An 8,104-nucleotide genomic window follows, 5' to 3' on the forward strand; every position below is an offset into this window, starting at 1 on the left:
ACCCCTCATCTCCTCTAGTTGCAGGGCAGATAGGGCTGAGTACCAAGCCAAGGACCTGAATGTAAATACTGCTGAGTTTTATGTCAATTAAATTTACGACAATACCAGGTCACTAACTCCAAGGGAAGGACACTGATGTGGAAGCAGTGGGACCTTGAGGCCTGGAATAAGGACATTTGGGCAGATGCTGAGAACTTTGGTTCCCTGAACATCTTTAAATAGGAAGCCACACTTGTGCCTAAGGGGACTGGCCTTCCATTGACTGAATGACTCTACATTTAGGCCAGATGTCTCATAACCTGGTATTGATCCTCCTCAGAACTCAGATCCTTACCTCATAATAAGAGTTAGACCCTGGGGACTGGGGGTATAGCTCAATGGTAGAGTGCACACATAGCATGCCCAGGGTCCCAGGTTCAATCCCCAGCACACACAAGGAAGTTAGATCCCAAGTAGCCCAGATGCAGAAGCAAAAGCCATCTGCAAGGAGGTAGTCTGTACATTAAAAAGTTGCACACATCATCAGTGTGCATTGGCAGATCCTGGGGAACAAGCATGGCAATGTGTACTAAAGACCTTAAATGAGGGAGGGTTAAATCAAGGCTTGGTCTGGCTAAAATCACTGGCACTCAGCTGGGATTCAGTGAGTTGTCTTGGGAGTGTTAATATCTTTCTAGGTTTGGCTAATTGAGGCCTGGCCTCACCTCAGACTGTATAGTTAATATTTTGAAAGCCCTAAATTCCTTGGCACTTGGTAGAGCCTCACTACTCAAAATGTAGCCTGTGAACCAGCAGCATCTGCATCACTGGGAGAGACATTAAATTGCAGAATCTCAAGGCAAAATCCAGACCTTCTTCTCTTTTTTTAATGTTTTTAGTTGTTGACGGATCTTTTATTTATTTATCTATGTATTTATTTAGTTAGTTATATGCAGTGCTGAGGATTAATCCCAGGGCCTCACCCACGCCAGGCAAGCACTCCACCACCAGATGTTCTGGATCAGAATGTTAGTAAGATTGCCATATATTCATATGCACATTACACATTAGAATTTGAGAAGCATTGTTTCAGAAGAAGGAACCCCAAACTCAGTGAGATTGCTGAAATGGGGCTGCTATGTGTTACTTTCTTTGGGACTACGCACTATCCATAATGCCTGAGTGATCCCAGAGGATACAACTGCTCCGGAACAATTAAGACATATATTGGTGAGGAGGCCTCTAGCTGGGCTGGGGAGGCTAGTGAGAGGCAGTTTCTAAATTTCCTCCACATGTTCACTGGCATTTTTATCCTCGTTACCTTAAAATGTATACTACCATATGTAGGATGGGCTTTTTATTATTGCTTTGGTCCAAGTGATTAGGCCTTGGCCAATAGCCTAGGCTTCTACGGACTAATGGAAAGTTCCATAGCTGACTGCTGCCTAGGGTGACCAAGATAGATAAGAAGTCCCTCTGTAGAGCTCTGTTTTAATCCCAGCTTTGTGCTATACAGCACAGCTTTCTTTGCCATCAGAGTTGATTGGTATACCCAACAGAAAGTAACTCCACCTGAAAGACCCTAAAATAGGGGAAATCCTTTCTCTTGTACATGCAGTTACTGTTGCTGTGTGAGACCTGGAGGGGAGGACTTCTCTTTACCTTCCTCTGGTCACCCTGCCTAGCTTGAGGATCTAGAAGTAAAAGAGAAAAAAAAATTGAATTTTCACATTATAGTTGTGGCATTGGAACTGTGCCTGCAAGCCAACCCCTGATGGTGAGGCTGACCTGAAAGGACCCATGCAGATGGGTTCCTAGATGATGCCCTTCTGTTTGGGCTTCAGGTGCTTTCTGGGAAAGGAGCAACCACCTAAATTTATGGAGAACATTGAAGAGTATCATTCAAAACAGGTATCAATCTTATAGAAATCAGAGACAGAAAGATTCTCAAATGCCGCAGTCTGGCTGGGCACAATTCAGGAGCCACTTGTCAAAAGAAACGAACCGGGCTGGGGATGTGGCTCAAGCGGTAGCGTGCTTTCCTGGCATGCGTGCGGCCCGGGTTCAATCCTCAGCACCACATACAAAACAAAGATGTTGTATCCGCTGATAACTAAAAAATAAATATTAAAATTCTCTCTCTCTCTCTCTCTTTAAAAAAAAAAAAAAAAGAAACGAACTTTATTTTTAGAACACACACACCAAAAAACACAGCTCTTCAGGAAAACCTTCAGAGCCCAACTGCCACCACCAGCTTCCCACAAGCCTCTCAACCTCCCCCACTCCTCCTGCTCTTGAGGCCGATTGGGTGGGTTGCATGGGCAGAGCCAAAAAAAGTCCCCCAATGAGCAGCTCCGTGGTCTGAAAGGGCGGGAAACAACCCAATGAGCATCACCACAGAGGAGCCAATCAATTGGCAGCTAGAAGTTTGTTGGGGCCGCTGTTAGCCAATCATGAGCTGGCAGCTGGAAGTTTGCTGGGGCCCCTTCGGGCTGTGGCTCTCAACACTTAAAGAATAATGATTTTGTTGTAGGGGCCAGTGTGGTGGCGCATACCTGTAATCCCAGCAGCTCAGGAAGCTGAGGCAGGAGGATCATGAGTTCAAAGTCAGCCTCAGCAAAAGCGAGTTGCTAAGTAACTCAGTGAAACCCTCTCTCTAAATACAAAATAACATTGGGGATGTTGCTCAGTGGTCAAGTGTCCCTGAGTTCAATGCCTGGTACCAAAAAGAAAAAAGAAAAATAATATTTATTTGGGAATAACAAAGTATAGCAGTGGGAGTACTTGTACCATGGCAAACTATGAGCATATTCAAAGAGGTTGAGGGAAGGTGAAGTTTTTAAATACAAAATGAGGATTATATCAAACATTTTGAAATAATAATCTTTGATCACAAATGATTAATAACAAGGACAGCTCCAGTCTGAGGTGGCACAGATGGTGGCTGAGCAGGCATCCTGGCAGAAGTACTTTTCGAATGAGGTTGTGGTGGCCTCGTCAGGTCTCAGGTTCTGGCAGAGTCTTCTGTGGTGGTTACTACCAGGCAAACACGCCTAAGAAGGCTTCCTTCGAAATCTCCCAGCTGCATTTACTCTGTTTCTGTTGTTAGGGTTGACACAAGGGACGCCATTTTGACTCGGTCAACTTGGATATCTCCCCCACCCAGGTGTACACCAGGTTAACAGCCCGGATCCAGGAAAGGCTGCACCTAGCCAGCCCTTCTCAAGAGTGCATATCAGTCACCGGAGAGATCTTGTTGCAATGCAGATTCTGAGTCTGTAGATTTGGGATCCAACCATTTTTAGGGGAAAGGAACTATTTTAGACCCTTTTTCCTCACAGTGGGGTATGCAGCCCAGCAGCTGCTGCATTACCTGAAATAATTTCCCACACCTATAATAGAAAGAAGAACTGCTTTTCAAACAGTCATGGTTCAACCAATGGGGGACCAAACTGCAGGAGGTCTAGTTCAGGTGTGCTGGAGCTGTCTGTGTGTTCCAAAGCTGTCACATAGGGCAGCTGTGACAAGTTTCAAGCTAAGGACGTATGCACCATCATCTGGAGCACAGCTTTCTTGTACTCAGAGTGACAATTCCGTGTCCTCACACAGACCCTTGCAGCCGTGTCCACAGTCGGTCCTATGTACTCAGAGTCTTCATGTCTCTGAACTAGGGGAGTACTATTAGGTCTGGGAAAGGATTTAGGCTGCACCTATGCACCCAGAAATTGAATTCAATTGTCTTCTCTGGCTCCTAAAATTAGACTACACATCACAATGTCTAGTGCTCCTGCAGGAATCCAAGAGCCTACAGCTACAAGGAACCCATGGGGACTCAGAACACAAGTCCTGACAGAGCAACCCCTAGCCTCAGGACTTCCCTAAGCAGAATTTTGATCAGCTCCTGCCTTGGCGTCACCTCAAAATGCCTAGGTCTGGATCCTGGTTCCTTTTGACTGATTCTGACCCATGAAAATAGGACATCTGCCCCAACCCTCTTGCCTAGCATCCTAGTCCTCTCTGTCCCAGTGTTCCCCAGGCCTTCACAGCCCAGAGTGTCAGTGGAAGCTACCATTGCACATACAGATTCCCAGGCTGGAGAGGAAAGCTCTGGAAGCTACAGACCTGATGGAAGGGATTTTTCTCTCTTCCCATTCTCCCAGTGTCTGGCAAATTCAGAACCTGACCAGAACCTGGTGGGAGAGGTGGGGCTCTGAGGAGGGCCAAGGAGCTGGGACAATTTCCTGAGCACTTAATCTCCTTTGTCCCAACACACCAACTGTTGGAATCTTGGGAGCAGAGAGGCAATCTTATCCCTGGGGCACTGGAGGGTGTTCCTAATGATGCCAGCCCAAAGGCTCGCTACATAGGCACATAGAGGCCAATACTACGGCATCGGTTTTTGCAAAAAGAATGAGGCTTATTGTGAGGTCAGCCAGCAAGAAGTCAGAGCAGTAAGTTCAGATCTGCCTCTGGGATCAGTTGGGATTAGTGGAATTTGTAGAAAGTGCCGCAGGGCCCCCCGGCCCCTCCCCTGAGCCCGGCTGTGCCCTCGCCGTGCCCGGATTGGGCAGTAAATAGCCCTGCAGACCCGACTGCATCCAGGAGGAAGCCTCAGCCTGGTGCTGCACTGTCTTTAACACTTGCAAATTTTGCACATTAGTTTTCTTTTTTTTTTAGGGGGCTGTTGGGGGTACCTGGTATTGAACCCAAGGGCGCCTAACCGCTGAACCACACCCCCAGCCCTTTTTGTGTGTGTGTTTTATTTAGAGACAGGGTCTTACCGAGTTGCTTAGGGTCTCGCTAATATGCTGAGGCTGGCATTGAACTCACTATCCTCCTGCCTCAGCCTCCAGAGCCGCCGGGATGAAATAATATTTTAATGGATCTTTATGTTAATGGGGGAAGATAGGCTGGCCAGAATGGAAACTTCAACCATTTTTTAAGGGATAGTTAGTTATAAAAAATAATATCCATCAGTAGCCACGTCAAATACTTCCTCTGTTTGACTTTATTTTGCTCTGTGTTGATTCAGTAAGTTCTGCACACCAGCCCTCTGCTAGGCTTTGTTGGAAAAAGCAAACAAATCGCTTCCGCTGAAACCGAATAGTAAATAGAACTTTGTTTTATAGATAAGCTCATTGTTTAAGGAAAGGAACTAGAGGGAACTAGAGGTTTTCTTTCAGTGCAGATTCTTTATTGTACTTTGCATTTTTTTTTAGTAATTAGGGAGCATCTCCTGTCTTGTATCAAGAAATGGGTCCTGGGGAGGAAAAGTCAACTCTCTGCAGCTTGCTGCCTGTGGGGAAAATATGTAAATAGTTAAATTTTAATGAAGGGTGGCTTTAAGGAGACTAGAACCTGGAGCCCTGAGAGCTGCCAGAAAAGTGCAGTTATCTCTTGTCTGGGAGAATCATAAAGGGCTTTCCCTGCAGTAGGCCTTGAATGAGAACTTCGTCGGGCAAAGGGAGGACATGAATAATAGTATAATAACAGACACTTTGAGGACTTGGTATATCACATGACGTTCTAAGTACTTTATATGTGTTAAGGAAGTGGGAAAGTGGACTACAAAACCTTTTCTTCCACTTTGCCCTCATCTTTGGGAATATTTGGAAATTTGTGAGAGCCTTTTTAATTGTGGGGAGGAAGCTCACTGATAAAGAGCCCCTGAACAGCTGGGCATGGTGGCACACACCTGTAATTCCAGTGGCTTGGGAGGCTGAGGCAGGAGGATTGCAAATTCAAAGCCAGGCTCAGTCACTTAGCAAGGTCCTAAGCAAAATTATCGAGACCCTGACTCAAAATTAAAAAAAAAAAAATTAAAAACCTGGGGATGTGGATCAGTGGTTAAGCACCCCTGGGTTCAATCTGGTACCAAACAACAAACAAAAACATTGCTGGGTCCTTCCACTGAATGTTCATGATTGTGAAAGAGAGATGATAATGAGGCTCCAACTCGGGTAATGGCAGTAAACATGAGAAGTAGGAACTTCAGGATATTTTTAGGAGCAAGAAAGGGGAGAATTTGCTGATGGATTGGAATGGGGGATAAGAGGGAGAGAAAATGAAGGATTATAGCAGATTCTTGAACTAAGCCATGGTGAAGTGGACATCCATAAACTCACCATCTAGATTATACAATTAACATTTTACTGTTCCTGCTTCACCACCAATCTGTCCATTGATCCATTCCCTCTATTCATTGATCCATCTAATTTTTTTTTTTTGGTGTATTTCAAAATCAGTTGTAGGTATATATATTGGTATGTTTCATTTCTTGAAATTTCAGTTGGAACACGAAACAGTAGAGTTCAATATTTATTTACCGTTTTCTTTTAGCTAAAATTTACATAGGTGAGATGCATGGCTCTTATCCGACGAGTCTGCCAAGTTTTGGCAAGTGTATTCAACTACTATAACTTAAACTGATCCCAAAACATAGAATGTTGCTGTCACTCCAGAAAATGCCCTGACCCTTCAAGAGGGAGGCAACCACTGGAAGAGAGAGTTTTTTTCCTCTTTCCACATATTTTATTGGTACATTATAGTTATACATAATGATGGAATTGTTTTACATTTGTACATGCACACATATAAGAATATGATTTACCCAATATCACTCCCCAGCACTTCCCCCAAAGACAGAGTTTTTTCTTTGTTGTTGTTGTTGTTTTTGTTTTTGGTACAAGGAATTGAACCCAGGGACACTTAACCACTGAGCCACATCCCCAGACCTTTTTTATTTTGCTTTGAGACAGTCTCACTAATTTGCTTAGAGCTTCAAGTTGTTGAGGCTGGCCTCAAACTTGTATTCTTCCTGCCTCAGCCTTCCAAGTATCTGGGACAGGTGTGCGCTACCATCTGTCAGAAATATTTTTAAGATAGATATAGGAATCAGCTAAATTGGGGGATGCTAAGGAGAGGGAAAAAGAGGTTCACCGGGGGTCAGCCAGGACCTGATGAGTGACTGAGATTTAGCCAATGGGAGACGTGACTGGGGCCATGTCAGCCCTGTTGAGTCAGTTGAAGAAACCTTTACATGTTCTGACCCTGGTCCCTCAGCCTTGGACCTGTACTTGGGTCAGTATTGCTATTTTGTGGCAGAGTTGAATGAGCAGGTTTCTACAGTACGTCATCAGAATGTTAAGGTTCCATTCAGTGCACAGGTGGAGCAGGAGACTGTAGACTCCTTTGCTTGATTCCCCCGTGAATTGCTCTTCAAGGGCTAAAGGGTTCTGCTGGTGACCTCCCAATCCAGATAACACATCTTAGTCTGCAAAGATTTTCAAATTGTATTCTATACTTGGAATATTCATTATAAAACACAGGTTCCTTGATCTCAAACCAAACCTTCTAAATAAAAATCTCTGGCTGGTGGCTCCGAGACCTGCATTTTAACCATATCCTTTGACACTGGTGCTCGGTGGACTACATTTTGGAATGACCATGAATCAGCATTGCTACTTTATCATCATACTTTTGACTATGTCATACAATTATTTAAGTGTTAAAGCACCATCCCCTGGTCATGGAGGACACCATTTTTGAAAGGACTTTCTGAAGAAACTGGTCATGTGCTCCTTCTTGGCACGCCCCTGTGTAGACCACAGAGTGGCCACCTAGACTCTGGTGCCATAGTTCTAGGGGTACAGTTTGCCTTCTCAGTCTGACAAGGGGAGCAGAAGGAGCAGGCTAATGGTTCTTATGTGTGGTCCTGGGGCCAGCATTGTTGTTTGAAGATGGATTAGGAATGCAGATCTCAGGCCTACCCTACACCTACTGAGTGAGAAACTGGGTAATTCTGAAACAGGTTCAGGTTTGAGAACCACTGGATTAACTGGAGACTCCCCACTATTTATCTCCTGCGACCCTGGTTGCCATGGACTCCGCTTGTCAACTAGGGTCACCCTTGACCTTCATAATCCCTCAAACTTAAAAATACCTGGATTCAGTATGTGACTCACTTTGTTTTCAGGGTCTGCAATATGGCAGCCATGGTACCTAGGAAAGTGTTACTTATCCTAAGAATTGCCAAAAGTTACTGGGCGTGATGGCACATGCCTGTAATCCAAGATACTTAGGACACTGAGGCAGGAGGAGGACATGGACCTTACCAAGTCCTCCT

This window comes from Marmota monax, unplaced genomic scaffold (assembly GCF_021218885.2).
Source record: "Marmota monax isolate L192 unplaced genomic scaffold, Marmota_monax_Labrador192_F-V1.1 WCK01_AAM20220418_F8-fsc01843, whole genome shotgun sequence".
Classification (NCBI taxonomy): domain Eukaryota; kingdom Metazoa; phylum Chordata; class Mammalia; order Rodentia; family Sciuridae; genus Marmota; species Marmota monax.